The following is a 19,047-nucleotide window of genomic DNA, read 5'->3' as shown; positions in this document are numbered from 1 at the left end:
TGGCTCACTACCATGAGCCTCTCAGGGTAGACTGTCAAAAACTGGGCAGACACCCCATACTGATGGTATGTTCTATAATTAGATTTCCCCAACCCAGTAACAAATGTGAACTCCTGGATCACTATAATAGTCTTAACACGGAGTTCCACACAGTCCCTTTAGGCTCTCCAGTCTATTTTGCCACCCAGGCAAGATGGACTATGTGATAAATGGCCACTTACACCAAAAATGATAAAATATTCAGGTTACACCTGTTCCAAGTGACCAGTCACTCACCCGGGTTGATTTGCATCCTAGATCTCACACCAAAGACAATGCTAGGAGCCAAGTCTATAGTAAACTAACTAAAGGTTTATTAGCTAAGAAAAACAAATGAGAGTTACTGAGAGGTTAAAGCAGGTAAAAATATATGTACATGTGAGTCACAGTCTATAACAGTGGTTCTCAACCTGTAGCCCCCAGGCTGCTTGCAGCCCAATGAGCACACAGCTGTGGCCCATGTGACATCCTAAGGGTCATACAGATCCTATATGTATTGTGTAGATACGACCCACATAACACAGAGGACAGCCCACAATGTAAACAGGTTGAGAACCACTGGTCTATAATTTCAAAAGGCAGCAGAGATGTAATCTGCCAGTTTCCCAAAAGTCTTTTAGGGCTACCCAGAGTAACTCCAGGGATCTCCATCTTCTTTTCTGTCATTTTTCCCTGTTAGAATCCAAACAAAATAATTTTTCATGTGTCCATATTTATAGCTTCTTTTCACAGAAACTAAGCTGACAGGACAGCCTCCAGTGTGTCCTTTCTTTCATGATGGGGAAAGAGGAATGTACTTAGAGACTTTGATCTCACACACAATGACCATATGCTTTCCATGCACAGGAATTTGCACTTTCCTGTTAAAGTTCTTCATTTGCATTACACAAGGGTTTTTTCTCATTTGATGGGTTACTTAGTTACAGGAGTATATACAATGCAAATGTTTGCTATTACATTGTAACAGGGTACAGATAAGAGAAAACAATGCTTGCAACATTCCCCCAGTTTTTCATGAAGTTTAAACACAAAACACATTCTTATACATTTTAACATCTACTTTGAATTATACTAACACACGAGCAAACTGGCTTGTATTACCTCCTCCATAAATCCCCCTACGTTTCCTCATAATAGTGGTACCTATTCTCCCCATGTGACTCATGACCCCCATCCCACATCCCTGACCAGACACCTGGAGACACTCACCATGCATGCTCCCAAAGATACATGACTTCTCTATGTCAACGGAGACCCATTTCACAATCCATGTTCAAATACCTGTATCCCCGTATGTGCTGTCCTTCTGTGTAACACTGTCCCCTCCAAGGTTGTACAGGGAGTGGCCCAATATGTCCTGATCCTTTCCCTCTAGGGGAGCAAAACAGATGCCTCCTTCAGATAAGCACCAATTCCAGAGGTGCTCCAAGGCTCAAGCTCCCAACGGAAAAAAATAGGGGGTGCTCTGAACCCACAGAGCCAGATTAATCTTTTGTGGGCCCCAGCCTCACCCCCCCCACACACTCCACTTGTGTTCTGCCCCAAGGCCCCACACCCACTCGGCTTCTTCTCCCCGAGGCCCAGTCCCCACTCAGCCTCTTCTCCTCCAGGCCCTGCCCACACTGCACCCCAAGGCTCAGGCCCCCAACCCTGCTCAGACCCTTCCCCAAAGGCCCTGCCCACCTTTGCATGGGGGGGGGGAAGGGGCAGAGAGGAGGTACTGGCAAAACCAAAAGTCAGCACCTGTGGTCCTGCATCTTCATATCCACCTATCTCAAAACAAAGCCAAAGAGGTAGGGACTTCTTCCAGCTCAATCCTTTCTTCATAGTAAAGAGGGGAAACAGGCGCTGGACAGTTCACCACTGGTGAAAAAGAAAGTACAACAATGGCCACCCACTAACATTTTGAAAAAGTTGCATTTATACAACAAATGCCTGCCTTCCACAGTTTGCCTGGGTAAAAGGAATGAGACTGTTTTTGTGGCCAAAAATCCTTACACAGAAAATAACATGCCATACATTCATTCTAATGATTATGGACGGAGTGCCAATCAACATTACTGGAGTATTTGGGAATAGTTTGGTGTATGGAACTTTGGAATTTCTGTAATTAAAGGCTTCTGGAGATAAAGCTGCAGGAGGCCAGCGACAGAGCAGAGACAGCTGGTAGTAAATGTCTATTTGTTCCTTTGTCCTTATTTGACCTCTCAACTCCTGATAGTGTAGCAATGGCAAGCAAAAACTAACCTATGGTTCATGCAATTCAGTTCACGGTTGAATGCAATTAAGACCACCAAAATCCACTATTTACTTGTATTAACTGATACTTCTACTGAGCCTGGTTTGCCTAGGCATTTTCGAGCTGGTTGTGCAGCTTGGCATGAGCTTGGGTTGATCTGGAATGTGCAGTGATCATACCTGTTATATTTTGGCTTGGAAGGAGGTGCCTCACTAAAATGGACTTGTTACAAACTGGCCCCCTGACCCACTATACAGTTACCAGTCTGTTGCAAGTGGACCCAATCGCTGGGTTCCACATGCTTTCAAGCCACCTGAGTCTGGATGTAGTCTAGTCACCATTTCTTGCTCTTGGACTCTAAGGCTCACTCCCAGGTTCAAGCCTCTAGTCTGATACCTTTTTTGAGGGATGTGAAACATTCCATCCAGCCACCCTAGACCCTGAAACCTCTGAGCCCTCCAGTTACTTTCAAACACTCCCTCAGCACCCCATCTACACTGAGGGCACTCTGAGCTTAGTAGTTTAACTCCTTCAGGGACAACATGGCAGGGCAGCAAGGAATATGGGGTTAGCAGGGGAATTTCTTAACTACAGTCACTTTACTCTTAAAGTAGTTGAGAGTTACAGCTCTTTGAAAATAACAAAAGCCCTGAGACACACCCTCCCTTAATCTGAGCTCACCCCTTCTTGTGCACCTGTGGTTCATCAGTGTTTCAGGCATGGCAGAGCCCCTCCTGTCCTCTCTCTCCATCTCCTGCCAGTCCTTACATAGAATCAGAAACGTAGGGCTGGAAGGAATCTCAAGAAGTCATCAAGTCCAGCCCCCTGCACTGTGGCAGTATCAAGCTTAACTACCTTTATAGTAGTAAGAAAGTTTTTCCTAATATTTAATCTAAATCTAAATCTCCCTTGCTGCAGATTCATCCCATTACTTCTTAACCTACCTTCAGTGGACATAGACAACAATTGATCACAGTCTTCTTTATAACAGCCCTTAACATATTTGAAGACTTATCAGGTCCTCCCGCTCCAGTCTTCTTTTCTAAAGACTAAACATGCCCAATTTTATTAACCTTTCCTCATGGGTCTGGTTTTCTAAAAAATTTTCATTTTTGTTGCTTTCTGATGGACTCTGTCCAATCCTATCCACATTTGTGGTGCTGAGAACTGAACACAGTACTCCAGCTGAGGCCTCACCAATGCCAAGTACAGCAGGATAATTACCTCCCTTGTCTTACATACAACACCCCTGTTAATATATTCTAGAATGATATTAGCCCTTTTTGTAACTGCATCACACTGTTGTCTCATTCAGTTTGTGACCCACTGTAACCCCTATATCTTTTTCAGCAGTACTACCACCTAGCTAGTTATTTCCCATTTTGTATTTGTGCATTGATTTTTCTATAGCAGTTTAAGCTTGGGCTTTAATTGGGTGAGCATTCCCTGTGTCAGTGGAGTGGTATGCCGTTCAGTCAGTCCTGGGGTGGCTGAGAACATTGGCGCGTAGCTAGTGCACAGCTCCTGGATCTGCTGTCGCTGCATACGCCCAAGGGTCATGGAGAGGTTCACCTCTTCCACACCACCAGCACTTTTTCCTTTGTAGTAGACACTTTTAGGCTACTTAGCGTTATCTCTTCCCTGGGCTGTAAACTGACAAACCTTTAATTTTTTGGAATAAAAGGGCTTTAGAGAATTAATATGGTACACCTTAGGCTTTTGGTTTGAGGTGGGGAATACTATGAGATAATTAACAGCTTTCAGGAGCTTTTGGACCATGAATCGCCCTTTTCATGACGCTTTCATTTTATGGGCCTGGAGCGCCTTTAAGACCATGACCTGGTTTCCTACTTTGAAGGAACGCTCTCTGGCATGTTTATCATACCAGGCTTTTTGCTTTTTTTGAGCATTTTTTAGGCTTTCTTTAGCAAGGGCTAAAGAGGTTCGGAGGATGTTTTGTAGGTTGGTTACAAAGTTCAGAATGTTAGTTCCTGGAGAAGGTGTAAACCCCTCCCATTGCTGCTTCACCAACTGTAATGGCCCCTTAACCTTGGGGCCATATACAAGTTTAAATGGTGAAAACCTTAAACTGGGATGTGGTACAGCTTTGTAGGCAAAGAGCAACTGCTGCAACACTAGGTCCCAATCATTGGAGTGCTCATTTACGAATTTACGTATCATGGCCCCCAAAGTTTTATTAAACTTTTTTTACCAGGCCATTTGTTTGATGGTGGTAAGGGGTGGCAACCAAGTGATTCACCCCATGAGCTTCCCAAAGGCTTTTCATGGTTCCTACCAGAAAATTAGTTCCTGCATTTGTAAGGATGTCGGAGGGCCAACCTACCCTGGCAAAAATGTTTGTTAGTGCCTGGCACACACTTTTAGCCCTGGTGTTGCTTAGAGCTACTGCTTTTGGCCATCAAGTGGCAAAATTCATGAAAGTCAGTATGTACTGCTTTTCTCTGGGTGTCTTTTTCGGAAAAGGACCCAGAATATCCACAGCTACTTGCTGAAATGGAAGCTTAATGATGGGGAGTGGCTGGAGAGGGGTTTTGACCTGGTCTTGGGTTTTTTTACTCTTTGGCACACCTTAAAAGACCAGACATAGGTAGAAATATCCTTGCCCATTCCCTCCCAGTGGAATGACTTTTCCAAATGGTTTTTGGCTTTGTTCACCCCAGCATGGCCACTAGGATGATCGTGGGCTAAGCTCAAGAGCTTTACCCAGTACTTAGTTGGAACTACCAACTGTCTCTGAGAATGCCAGTCTTCCTGGTGTCCCCCAGAAAGAGTTTTTTTGTATAAAAGTTCCCTGCCCGGGCTGCAGGGACGTGGCGCCGGCCGCTTCTGAGAGCGGCGCGGGGCCTGCGGCAACATGGGGGACAATCCCGCTGGCTGGATCCAAAGCCCTGAGAGACTGGATCTGGCCTGCGGGCCATAGTTTGCCCACCCCTGGTATAAAACATACTTCAGAATTTGATACAGCCATATCACACTCTATCAGAGAGTTCAGCAGAGTTATGAGATAAAATTAATTTAAGAATATATACCAGTCTGCCTACTCCCCAGGATTCCTGCCCCAAATAACCGAGATCTCCTAAGGTTTGGCATTGGCAATACACATCATTCTGTGCAATTTTGGTATCAATCTCTAGGATTATCCTAACAATATCTATGTTATCCTTACATGGCAGATCCAGAATAAGAGTTTAGGGCCTCCTGACTCCCAGGACCATGCTTATTCCTCTAGACCAGTTGTTTCTCAACCTGGGGATAGCGATCCCCAGGGGACACGTGGGGCAGGTTCAGGGGAGTCACAAGCAGGGCTGGCGTTATGGGTTAGGAAGCAGGGCAATTCCCTGGAGCCCCATGCCACAGGGGTCCCGTGAAGCTAATTTACATGTTTCAGCTCAGTGCCAGAGAGGGCTGAAGCGCAGAATCCCAAACTTAAGGTGAGGTAGGGTTGAAATTTTTTCTATTGTGGTGGGGGGGAGGTTCCACGATTTTTTTTAAAGTCCAAAGGGGGACACCAGCACAAAAAACTGGAGAAACACCTGCTCTAAGACCATGTTGTATCAATTTTAATGGTGTTTTCTGAACCAAGAACAGTGTGCTCTTCATTTCACAAATAAACTGTGCTTGCCATGCCCAAGTGACATATCTGTATTTACTCTCTATTTGCATGTTAATGAAACTCTGCATAGTAAAGTGTTACCAAAATTCATTTAGCAATACAAAGAAAAAAGATAACTGGAAAAGACATGCAAAGGATTTTGATTACTGTAAGTACATTAGGTGGGTGAAATTCTGTAGCCTGCGTTGTGCAGGAGATCAGACTAGAGGATCATAATGGTCCCTTCTGACCTAAATATCTATGAATCTTTGAATCTATAGCTAAAAAAAAATTCATTATCCAATCCTAGGATCAGAAGCCCCTTTGAAACGCATATAATTATCAGTATGGCTTGGGAAGGAAGAAGAAAAATGTAATCTGTGTTTTTCCTTACCATCAAAAGGAAGGATGTGCCATCTTTAGACCCAGAGTGAAGTAGGTTTTATCTATACAGTCTCTGAGCTGACATAACATTCCCTCTCAGGAGAAGATGACAGCCCTAGCATAAGTATAAGGGACAGATATGGCTATTAAAAAGCTACGCTATTTCTTCATATTTGGAAACTGCCAACATAAAATATTCTATATGTAAATTTTAGTACCAATTTGTGAGCCCTTGTTATGGACAACATGTCAGGCATTTAAGATTTTTATTTTTCTTCTCTCTCCTATTACTTCCCATAAATATCTCTTGGTCTACTTCTTTATTAGAACAAGGTGAAGTACTTTGCACCAGACAATTACCAAACAAAATGTAGTTTTGTTCTAAATTACAAAACTTCTTCTTCTAATTGCAAATATCGGAGACCAGAATTAGTTTTTTACAAGTATGTTTGGTATTTGATGAGTGTTTTATGTGAACCTATTTCAGCCTCTGACAGGGTTCTTGCAACACGTTTTTTAGTGGCCTCAGAGTGCAGCCACCAACTCTTGCTCTGACATTGACACTTTTTCCTAAAATACTTGATTAACTTTAGGAAAAACAAATAAATAGCACATAGACACATCCAAATCATTGTAATTTATTTATGTAGATTTTTTTTTGCAGACTCAATAAAAATATTACTGTGAAAAGTGGTATTTGTATGTTTGTTAATATCACTTTTCTCAGCAAGTCCCAGGACAAATTAAGCCCTTGATGGGGTCGGGGAATGGAGGCAAAGGCAATTGGGGTCCGGGGCACTGGAGGGGTGGGGATCAGCACCCAGCGTTGGTGCCTGCTGCTGCGCAGCTTGGACTACAAGTCAGCACCCGGGGTCAGTGGCCAGGACTGGGGGTTGGAGCCCGCGGCAGGGGGTTGGTGCCCAGGGCCAGTGACTGCCGCTGGAGTCGGGGATTGGTGCCCGGGGCCAGCAGCTGCTGCCGGGGTTGGGCTAGAGATTGGGATTGGAGCCTGCTGCCAGGTGGCCAGGGTTTGGAGCCTGTACTGAAACCCCATGGCCAAAAGCTGGGGCTGCCTGAAGCCTGCCTCCCAACCACCCCACGGCTGAAGCATGGAAGTGTTGGCTCTTCCCACTACACAGATCAGGGTTCTAGTCCCTGAAGAAGCTCACACCTGCTTTTATAAACCCCCAATGACAGAGATTCCACAACTTCCCTTGGTAACTTATTTCAACACTTCGCTATCCTTAGAGTTAGAAAGTTTTTCCTAATATTTAACCTAAATATCCCTAGCTGCAGACTAAGCCCGTTACTTTTTGCCCTACCTTCATTAGACATAGAGAAGTGATCACCATCTTCTTTATGACAGGTTTCAGAGTAACAGCCGTGTTAGTCTGTATTCGCAAAAAGAAAAGGAGTACTTGTGGCACCTTAGAGACTAACCAATTTATTTGAGCATGAGCTTTCGTGAGCTGTAGCTCACGAAAGCTCATGCTCAAATAAATTGGTTAGTCTCTAAGGTGCCACAAGTACTCCTCATCTTCTTTATAACATCCCTTTGCATATCTGAAGACTTATCAGGTACCCTCTCAATCTTCTTTTCTCATGACTTAACATGCCCAGTTTCTTTTGGTTTTTTTAACATGCCCTCCTAGATCTTGTTCTCTAAACCTCGTATCATTTTTTTGCTCTCCACTGGTCTCCAATTTGTCCATATTTTTCTTGAAGAGCGGTGCTCAAAACCAGACACAGTCACAGTACTCCAGCTGAGGCCTTACCAGTGCCAAACAGAGTGAAACAATTATCATTCATGTCTTAGATACGCCACTCCTATAAATACAACTCAGAATGGTATTTGCCTTTTTTGAAACTGAATCACATTGTTGGCTCATATGCAACATGTGATCTACAATGACTCCCAGAACCTTTTCTGTAATATTACTGCCTAGCAAGTTATTCCCCATTTTATAGTTGTCCATTTGATTTTTACTTCCTAAGCATAGTACTTTACACTGTCTTTACTGACTATGGTTAAACAGCAAAAAATAAAGATCATATAGTCCCTACTTTGTAAATGTTGATGTTTGTATTGTATATATGTGTCATGACAACATGGATTCTTCTGTTTGTATACAAAGGACTTGTTGAAATGTTCTGATTATTAAACTACCAGGTCCTTTTTAATGTAGTTGATACGAGGAAGCCAAGTTTTCAAAGAGCTGGTGTAGGAGTCGCTCCTAGAGTTATTATTTTTCCTGCACTGCAAGTACTTTCCAATTTTTTTTATTTATTAATCCAGCAGAAGCGTATTAGTGTTGCACCACTATACTGCAACAACAGCTTGAGCAGCCAAGAAAAGAAACTGTAGTAAAGTTTGACCTTAATTTGGAACAGTCTTCATCCAAATCGAGAAGTGCATACAGTGGGGCAGGACAATTGATTCGTTGGCCATATGATGGCAATAATTTTTTTTTCAAGATTTGATTCCAAAGCATACAGATTTGAAGACACTCCCGTCCTATACAAATAAAACCAAAAGCTAGTTAGCCATTTCTCTATCACTAAGCCTTGCTTAGGTTGCCAGTTTATTTATCCTAAATAGTGTTTCAAAGGTTCTGAATGGAAACTGATATTGTTTTAGGAGATGGGAACTCTTCTTAGAAATATTGTTAATTGGCTGAGGTTCAGACGTGCTGAGTCTATCCACCTATGCCACTGAACTCAATGAGAGGTAGAGGTGCTCAGCGCTTTTGAAAAATCAGACATGTGGCTTATAACTAAGGCTACGTTTTAGTCACAGGGATTTTAAATAAAAGTCACGGACAGGTCATGGGCTGTAAAGAAAAATTCATGACCCATGAGCTGTCCATGACTTTTACTAAAAATACCAGTGAATAAAACTTGGGGGGGGGGCTGCCCAGGGGCCCCACAGGTGCTGGGGGAGGGTGGCCCAGCTGCTTGGGGGGTGGGGGAGGGCGGTGGTGAATGGCAAGGACCCCCACTGGTGCTGGGGTGGGAGTTGGCAGGGCCAGCAAGCTCCCTACCTCCCCAACAGCAACAGAGCTTGGGTGTGGGAGGGGGCAGAGGATTGGGGCACCGGATGGGATGAGGTGGGCTCTGGGCGGCGCTTACCTGGGGGGCTCCCTGGAAGCAGCGACATCCCTCTCGTTTAGCTGCCAGCCAATGGGAGCTGCGAAGCCAGCACTCTGGGCTGAGGCAGCGCGCAGAGCTGCCTGGCCATGCCTCTCCCTAGCAGCTGAGCAAGGGGGATGTTGTCACTTCTGGGGAGCCCCCCTGGGTAAGCACCACCCAGAGCCTGCCTCACCCCATCCAGGACCCCAACCCCCGTCCCCTCCCACACCCAAACTCTGCTGCTGGGGAGCGCGGTGGCCCAAGACTGCCCCAGGAGCGGACAGTGTGACTGGCACAGAGGCTGCCTGAGCTGCCCCTCAGCCAGGCGCACGGGCCGCTGCAGAAGTCACAGAAAGTCACAGAATCCATGACTTCCCTGACCTGTGACCAAGTCGCTGCCTTCTTTATAATACAGCAGGCCAACATGTTTCAGGTTTCCTTCTTTACTAGTCCTCCATATATGTAATCTCTTTTGGAGTTGAGTAGGCATTTATGAGAAGAGAGTGTACCTCTGCCACGAGGCCTTTACCACCAAAGAAGTTACAAAATATTATTTCAATTTTGGCTAACACTCAGAGGAATAAGTCTTTTTTTATGAAGCACGTATTGTCTGAACTCAAGGAATTGGCCGGGGGGAAAGCCTATGTTATCTGTTTAATTTACTTGAGTGGCACAATTTGTCTTTTGTGCACTAGTACAAAGTACAATACTACGTTTTGAATTAATCAGAAAAACAGCGTGCTCCATTTTTACCTAGTAATGTGAATGGCTTTCTGTGTAAGAGTGCATATGTGCGTATACATATATCTAGTCAAAATTGGACTGTGCAGCTAAAAACTAAATATTCAACTAAGTCTGAGAGATCCCAGTCCTGTCCCCATTTTCTTTCTCCTGCTGAAGCCACACAGGGCTAGCTTTAGGGCACACTCTGTTCCAGATAAGTGTTGTGATTGTTTTTTGGAGATCTAAAACAGAATGAGGAAACATAAGGGGAAATGAAGATCTGAAACAAGTAGATTTTTCACAGTTTTATAGTTTATAAGATCCTTAGCCAGCGAGTGGGGGCCATGTTGTGCTCTCAGTTACACCAATGGAAATTTGACGTGAAGGAAGGCAGTAGTTTGTTGTGTATTCATGCAGCCTGAAAAACATCATGGATGCATACTGCTATGGTGCAACATGCAAATATTAAATCACACAGTACAATTATAATTTGAATAATGATAATAGAAGTTATTCAATGATGAAGCATGGCCTAGTGAATAAAGCCCTGCACTGAAACTCCTAGCTCTGCAACAGATTTCCTGTGTGACTTTGGTTGAGTCATTTAACTTTCCTGTGTCTCTGCTCCCCATTGCATAATAGGGATAATAATGCTTCTCTGCCTATATGATGTCATGAATATAAATTCATTGAAAATATAGCACTATAGTGATGGCAGCCATATTGATACCTAGCTGGATAGGGATCTATGAATTAGCGGATATATTAAAGGGGTAGGGTTTAAAGTGAACAATGAGATGTCTCTAATTTATGCTCAAATAAATGTGTTAGTCTCTAAGGTGCCACAAGTACTCCTTTTCTTTTTGCGGATACAGACTAACATGGCTGCTACTCTGAAACCTCTAATTTCTCGGTAATTGATTGAACTACATATCCAATAGTAACAGAAATTTTCAATGAGATTTCCTTATAAAGCAACAGCAATGTGACAGCAAGACAGTATCTGTTTTTTCCATAATTTATCTCAAAACTTAGATGTAAGCACATTTTTGGTACCTCCATGAAACTCCTTCCACAGCTGAAAGACTAATCAAGGACATCTCTGGTCTAAATACTAGAGAACAAATATCAGGGGGTAGCCGTGTTAGTCTGTATCTGCAAAAACAACAAGGAGTCTGGTGGCATCTTAAAGACTAACAGATTTATTTGGGCATAAGCTTTCGTGGGTAAAACACCACTTCTTCAGATGCATGGAGTGAAAATTACAAATGCAGGCATTATATAATGATACATGAAGGGAAGGGAGTTACCTCACAAGTGGAGAACCAGTGTTGACAGGGCCTGACATCTGAAGAAATTCCTCAAGGATTCCCTAGTTGAAACAAAACTTTAGTTGCACCAGTGATGCTGCAGCAAGCTGTTCAGCTGGTAACTCAATAACTACCTACGTGTCCATATGCCAATAAAAACCAATAGGAAGATCCGTATGGGTCAGGGCCCTGAGGGCTTAAGCAGGCAGACATGGTGCTGATCACCCCACAACAAAGCATAAAATTCACACCCCTGAGAGACATAGTTAAGGCAACCTAAGCCCTGGTACAGACACTGCTACATCAACAGAAACATTCTTCAGTTGACCTAGCTACCACCTCTCAAGGGCGTGGATTTAATACTACAGCGATGGAAAAACCCATCCCGTCACTGCAGCAAGAGTCTACGCTACAGCACTAGAGCAGTCTAGCTGCAGCACTGCAGCCGTGCTGCTATAGCGTTTGCAGTGTAGACATACCCAGAGGTTTGAGCTAACAGGGAGATTAGCACTTCCACACCCATCACTCTAGAGAACCATCTGGCACCAGTTATACACTTTTCCAACAGTACACGGTCAGCCTTCTATAGACACTGTTTTGCACAGGAATCTAACTTTTATAGAAGCTAAATGCATAGGGAACAAGAAAACTAGAACTCATTTATTTCCATATTTTCTTACAGTCTTACTGGCAAGAAGGGATCCCTGGAGAAGAGGCACTTTGAAAGAGAGGACAGGCAACCTCGATTTGTAGCACAAAAATTTCTTTAAAATTCTGTTTCAATAGTATCTCACACCAGCAAGGCTCAAATGCATCTCTCTCTCACACACAAGTGGGGATAAATATTGGAGAAATAGTTGTGATTTTATGTGTATATTGTGGAAGTCTAATTTTAAAGACAGTATTGGGATGTGATTTGTAACCAAATATTACAAATATATTGAACATTTATTACCAAATGATCCACTGGTAAGCCTTTGGGGGTTTCCTACAGAAATTAATCTCTCATCCGTTAGTAGCCTCGTAGATTATTGGAAGAGAAAAAATACACCCCCAAATTAGAGTAGGAGTCACAAAATATATGGGATGTTATGGAAAAATAAATGTATCAAGTGCATTTACATAGCAAAATAAAGGATATCCTTAGCTATTTGGTTAACATTTATTAAATATTTAGGATATAATTACCAACAAAAAATAAATTTAACACATTTCTTTAAAATAATGAATATAATAGGCTAGAACTTTGGTCTGCTAATATGAGTGAAGACAGAACTATCTATCTATTTATATGTCAATTTAAACAAACAAACGTGTCATAGGCTGTATAGAGAGGATTGTCTTGTAACTTATAGAACCCAGTCAAACAGAAAAAATTCACAACTGTGTTGTTGCATAATATTTCTCTAATCAAAACAGTGATAGGTTCATTTTCAATCAGTTAATATTTGTATTTCTTCTATTTGTATGGTAAATTTCTCATACTTCCTAAATAAACAGCTTTTAAATAAAAACAATGCATATGGAAAAATAATTGCTACAGACCCTGAGTGAGAAAGGGATGGTGTCTCCAACTCTCACCCACAGTCAAGGAACTGGAGTACTTGTGGCACCTTAGAGACTAACCAATTTATTTGAGCATAAGCTTTCGTGAGCTACAGCTCACTTCATCGGATGCATACTGTGGAAAGTACAGAGAATCTTTTTATACACACAGACCATGAAAAAATGGGTGTTTACCACTACAAAAGGTTTTCTCTCCCCCCACAAACCCACTCTCCTGCTGGTAATAGTTTATCTAAAGTGATCACTCTCCTTACAATGTGTATGATAATCAAGGTGGGCCATTTCCAGCACAAATCCAGGGTTTAACAAGAACGTCGGGGGGGGGGGGGGGTAGGAAAAAACAAGGGGAAATAGGTTACCTTGCATAATGACTTAGCCACTCCCAGTCTCTATTCAAGCCTAAGTTAATTGTATCCAATTTGCAAATGAATTCCAATTCAACAGTCTCTCGCTGGAGTCTGGTTTTGAAGTTTTTCTGTTGTAATATCGCAACTTTCATGTCTGTAATCGCGTGACCAGAGAGATTGAAGTGTTCTCCGACTGGTTTATGAACGTTATAATTCTTGACATCTGATTTGTGTCCATTTATTCTTTTACATAGAGACTATCCAGTTTGACCAATGTACATGGCAGAGGGGCATTGCTGGCACATGATGGCATATATCACATTGGTGGATGTAGTGATAAACACCCATTTTTTCATGGTTTGTGTGTATAAAAAGATCTTCTGTACTTTCCACAGTATGCATCCGATGAAGTGAGCTGTAGCTCACGAAAGCTTATGCTCAAATAAATTGGTTAGTCTCTAAGGTGCCACAAGTACTCCTTTTCTTTTTGCGAATACAGACTAACATGGCTGTTACTCTGAAACCAGTCAAGGAACTGTGTCTTAGAATTTGTTAGCAATTAAAAATTGTGTTTGAATCAAAGTCAAACTTACTGGTTAGGGAGAGCATGATGCTTTAAACCCTGAAAGACCTTCTGCAGTGTGGGCCAGTCATCCCACTAGCAGGCCAGGAAAATAATCTAAAAGGACAAAGCACACTAACTGCATGCTAGCCTATGGCACATTACCACTCTTGATGAAGCTAAAGTGTAATTGTACCTGGGAAAGAGAATCTCTTAGTTACTTTAATCCAGATTTTAAGGGGATCCCAACAGAAAGAATTAATCTGATAGTGTCCATATAAGAACAGCAAGAAGAATCACATCAATGACCCGATCCACAGGCTGCTGGAGCTGGTTTGGCCTCTGCAGTGAGTAGTTATCTACACACGAACTTGAACCAGTTTAGCAAGTGCAAGCAAGTGCAAACTCTCTTGTGCACACTCTTGTTTTGGTTTACCTTGAAACTGATCCGTGTCAACTTTAACTAAACTGAAATAAGATTGGAATGGAAATAAGAAAAGTGGGAGGAAAGGACAAAACTGACACATGCCAGCCTGACTGGAGGCCATGATTTAGCCCTACTAGTTATGCATTTCCTTAAATTCAAGCAAGAGGATGTTGTTTAATCAAAAGCTAAATTTTCAGTGTTACAACAAAGGATGTCACATACCTTATGTCAACTTTAGTTCAGAGGCAACAGCACTCTGAGCAGGGTTAAAGGCTTAAGGCTTTACCAAAGGCTATTACCTTTCAGAAGCATTTGACATGCTATCTTAATACAAAGGGAGTGATCTGGCTGTTAGAAGACTAAGGTAATTTTATTACATTGTGCAAACACATATCATGAAATATTCCGTATTTAAAATTTAATACCAGCTTGCAGAATCTTGTTACAGACCACATGCCAGGCACTTGAGATTTAAAACCTTTTTAATTTTCTGTTTTCTTCTTTATAACTTCCAAAATACATCTATTGCAATATCTAAGATGAATTAGATTTGAATATTCTATCTAGGAAAGGAACTGATGTGCTGAAGAAAAAAAATATTTATCTTCTAACAAAGAGAAATTGTGACAATTTGCATACTGCTTATGCTACAGAGAGGAGTGTAGTAGTCATTGATCCAAACAAAGGCCTCAGCAGGACCTGGGAGTTACTGATGATGGCACAAAAAGGACAAGAGGTTCCAGGCAGTGGTGAGCTGGAGCCGGTTCTCACCGGTTTGCTAGAATCGCTTGTTAAATTTAGAAGCCCTTTTAGAACCGGTTGTTCCACGAGGGACAACCGGTTCTAAAAGGGCTTCTAAATTTAACCGGCCAAAAGTGGCGCCTTAGGTGCCGAAACCATGGGTGCTCAAGCCCTGGAGTACCCAAGGGGAAAATTTGGTGGGTGCAGAGCACCCACCGGCAGCTCCCTTGCCCACCCCAGCCCCAGCTCACCTCCACTCCACCTCCTCCCCTGAACGTGCCACCCCGCCCTGCTTCTCACGAATCAGCTGTTCGCGCGGGAAGCCAGGGCGGGCTGAGAAGCAGGCTGCAGCTTCCTGCTCAGGCCCAGGGAGGCGGAGGTGAGCTGGGGGGGCGCGTGGAGGGCCACCCGCACCGCAGCAGGTGACCCGGGGGGGGGGGGGGAGGGGGCGCGCAGGGGAACCGCTCCCCACCCCAGCTCACCTCCGCCACCCTCGGCCTGAGCGCGAAGCTGCCACCTGCTTCTCAGCCCTGCCTTCCTGCCGAACAGCTGATTTGCGGGAAGCCGGGGGAGGGGGTGGAGAAGCAGAGCGGGGGAGTGCATTCATCGGAGGAGGTGGAGGCAGAGTGGAGGTGATCTGGGGCTGGGCACAGGGTGGGGAGCTGCTGGTGGGTGCTCTGCACCCACCAAATTTTCCCTGTGGGTGCTCCAGCCTCGGATCACCCAGGGAGTCGGCGCCTAAGGTGCCACTTTTGATGTGATCAGTGGGGGGAGTGGCCGCTCCCCCCTAGCTACGCTCCCCCGCCCCAGGAGCCAGAGAGACCTGCCGGATGCTTCCTGGGAGCTGCCCCAGGTAAGCACCGCTGGAACTCCCCACCTCGCCCCCCGGCAGGTCCCTCTGGCTCTTAGGGGTGGGCACCCACTAGGGGTGCCCACGAGACCCTCCTACCCAATTCTGGGGGCAGTCAGGGGACAGGGGAGGGGGGTTGGATGGGGCAGGAGTCCCAGAGGGTGGGGGTGGACAACAACCCCCTCGTGGGGTGAGGAGGGAACCCATTGTTAAGATTTTGGCAGCTCATCACTGGTTCCAGGCAATATTACTATTATAAAGTGTGCCTTCTTTTAACTGTAGGGTGAGAACAAAAGTAATCAACTGTCAATTTTTTGACTGCATTTGTTAATTTTCTTTTATGTTTAGTAAATACTTAGCACATTTTGGGCACATCTGGAAGCTGCGCCAAGTGCTTGGCACATGTGGTGGAGGGGAATCAGTAGGACAGTAGGCTACTGGAGTCCAATTATTGAACAGCGCTCTATAACTCCTCACCCATCACACTGTCACCTCTGACATCACAGGAGGAGGGAAGGATGGAAGGATCCACCCTACCTACTCACACCCTTTTGCAGAGCACCCCGTAGAGCTGAGGTACACACAGCAGAAAGTTTATGCACCCCAAGGAGGTCTTCTGAAATCCTGTTCCCCTTGCAGATTGGAGCTTCACCAGCCACACGGCCCGCAGAGGACATGATTTTATTTGGGATAGTTGTGCCTACATAGCATGGGCAGAGTCTGGAGGGAGGGGCATTGCATCCCCAAACTGCAAGCCTCAGGCAGGCAGGCAGGCAGGCAGCCTGAGTGTGCAATGTAATGAGTTCTGCAGAGGAGACAGGAGACTTCTCCCAGCTTGTACCCCCTGAGGCAGGGAGTCAGAATTTTGTTTTGACAGGTTTCAGAGTAACAGCCGTGTTAGTCTGTATTCGCAAAAAGAAAAGGAGTACTTGTGGCACCTTAGAGACTAACCAATTTATTTGAGCATGAGCTTTCGTGAGCTACAGCTCACTTCATCGGATGCATATCGTGGAAACTGCAGCAGACTTTATATACACACAGAGAATATGAAACAATACCTCCTCCCACCCCACTGTCCTGCTGGTAATAGCTTTTCTAAAGTGATCATCAGGTTGGGCCATTTCCAGCACAAATCCAGGTTTTCTCACCCTCCACCCCCCCACACACAAACTCACTCTCCTGCTGGTAATAGCCCATCCAAAGTGTTTAGAGAGTTGTCACTTTGGATGGGCTATTACCAGCAGGAGAGTGAGTTTGTGTGTGGGGGGGTGGAGGGTGAGAAAACCTGGATTTGTGCTGGAAATGGCCCAACTTGATGATCACTTTAGATAAGCTATTACCAGCAGGACAGTGGGGTGGGAGGAGGTATTGTTTCATATTCTCTGTGTGTATATAAAGTCTGCTGCAGTTTCCACGGTATGCATCCGATGAAGTGAGCTGTAGCTCATGAAAGCTCATGCTCAGATAAATTGGTTAGTCTCTAATTTTGTTTTGAGTGATTAACAAGTGATTAAGATAAGAAAGGGCTATGAGAATATTTCCTTAAGTTAAATGATCTGTTCCAAGCTTGGTGAACTGCAAAAAGTAAATACCCTAAATGACAGAAAGTAACTGTAGATTTTTCTACAATTGTTAGATTCAAGAGGTAGTAAGAAAGTTACTAATATCTTTTTTGAGAAGATAACTGATTTTTTAGACAAAGGAAATGCAGCAGATCGAATCTACCTGGATGTCAGTAAGGCATCTGATACAGTTCCACATGAGAAATTATTAGTTAAATTGGAGAAGATGGGATGAATATGTGAGAACTGACAAGGAACTGGCTGAAGGGGAAACTACAATGGGTCATACTGAAAGGTGAACCGTCAGGCTGGAGGGAGGTTACTAGTGGAGTTCCTCAGGAACCAGTCTTGGGACCAATCTTATTTAACATTTTTATTACTGACCTTGGCACAAAAATTGGGAGTGTGCTAATAAAATTTGCAGATGACACAAAGTTGGGAGGTACTGCCAATACGGAGGAGGACCAGAATATCATACAAGAAGATCTGGATAACCTTGTAAACTGGAGTAATAGAAATGGGATGATATTTAATAGTGCAAAGCAAAATGTCATGCATTTAGGGACTAACAAGAATTTTTGGATAAGCTGGGGACTTATCAGATGGAAGTGACAGAGGAAGAGAAAGACCTGGGTGTATTTGTTGATCACAGGATGGCTATGAGCCATCAACGTGATGCAGCCATGAAAAAGACTAACATGGTCCTGGGGTGAATCAGTAGAGACATTTCAGGTAGAGACAGGGAAGTGTTAATATCATCTTACAAGGCACTGGTGAGACCTCATCTGGAGTACTGTGTACACTTCTGGTCTCCCATGTTTAAAAAAGATGAATTCAAACAAACAGGTGCAGAGAAGGGCTACTATGATGTCTGAGGAATGGAAAACCTACCTTATGAGAGGAGACAAAGAGCTTGGCATGTTTAGCCTAACCAAAAATGGCTATGAGGAGATATCATTGCTCTCTATAAATACCTCAGAGGGATAAATACCAGGAAGGGAGAGGAGTTATTTAAGATAAGCACCAGTGTAGACCCCAGAACAAATGGTTATAAATTGGCCATCAACAAGTTTAGGCTTGAAATTAGGTGAAGGTTTCTAACTATCAGAGGAGTGAAGTTCTGGAGTAGCCTCCCAAGGTGAGCAGTGAGGACAAAAAACCTAACTGGCTTCAAGACTGAGGCTGATAAGTTTATGGAGAGGATGGTATGACAGGACTGCCTACAATAGTGTGTGGCCCATCGGCAACTGCCTGTAGCAAAATCCCCAATGGCTGGAGATGGGACACTAGATGGGGAGGGCTCTGAGTTACTACAGAGAATTCTTTTCCAGATATCTTCCTGGTGGATCTTGCCCACATGCTCAGGGTCTAACTGATCATACTAGTGGTCAGGAAGGAATTTTCCCCAGGTCAGATTGGCAGAGACCCTGGTGGGTTTTTTGCTTCCTCTGCAGCATAGGTCATGGGTCACTTGCAGGTTTAAAATAGTGTAAATGGTGAATTCTCTGTAACTTTAAGTCTTTAAACCATGAGTTGAGGACTTCAGTAACTCAGC

The 19,047-nt window shown here is 43.9% G+C and overlaps 1 protein-coding gene across 1 annotated transcript in view; it reads right to left on the bottom strand.

Annotated features, from left to right (window-relative positions):
* KL (klotho) overlaps positions 1–19,047 on the bottom strand; it is a 63,016-nt gene that overhangs the window by 17,269 nt on the left and 26,700 nt on the right. The window lies entirely within an intron of this gene.

This window comes from Eretmochelys imbricata, chromosome 1 (genome assembly GCF_965152235.1).
Source record: "Eretmochelys imbricata isolate rEreImb1 chromosome 1, rEreImb1.hap1, whole genome shotgun sequence".
NCBI classification, from domain to species: domain Eukaryota; kingdom Metazoa; phylum Chordata; order Testudines; family Cheloniidae; genus Eretmochelys; species Eretmochelys imbricata.
Note: the sequence above shows the minus strand (reverse complement) of the source record. Positions and strands in the feature narration are given on the sequence as shown.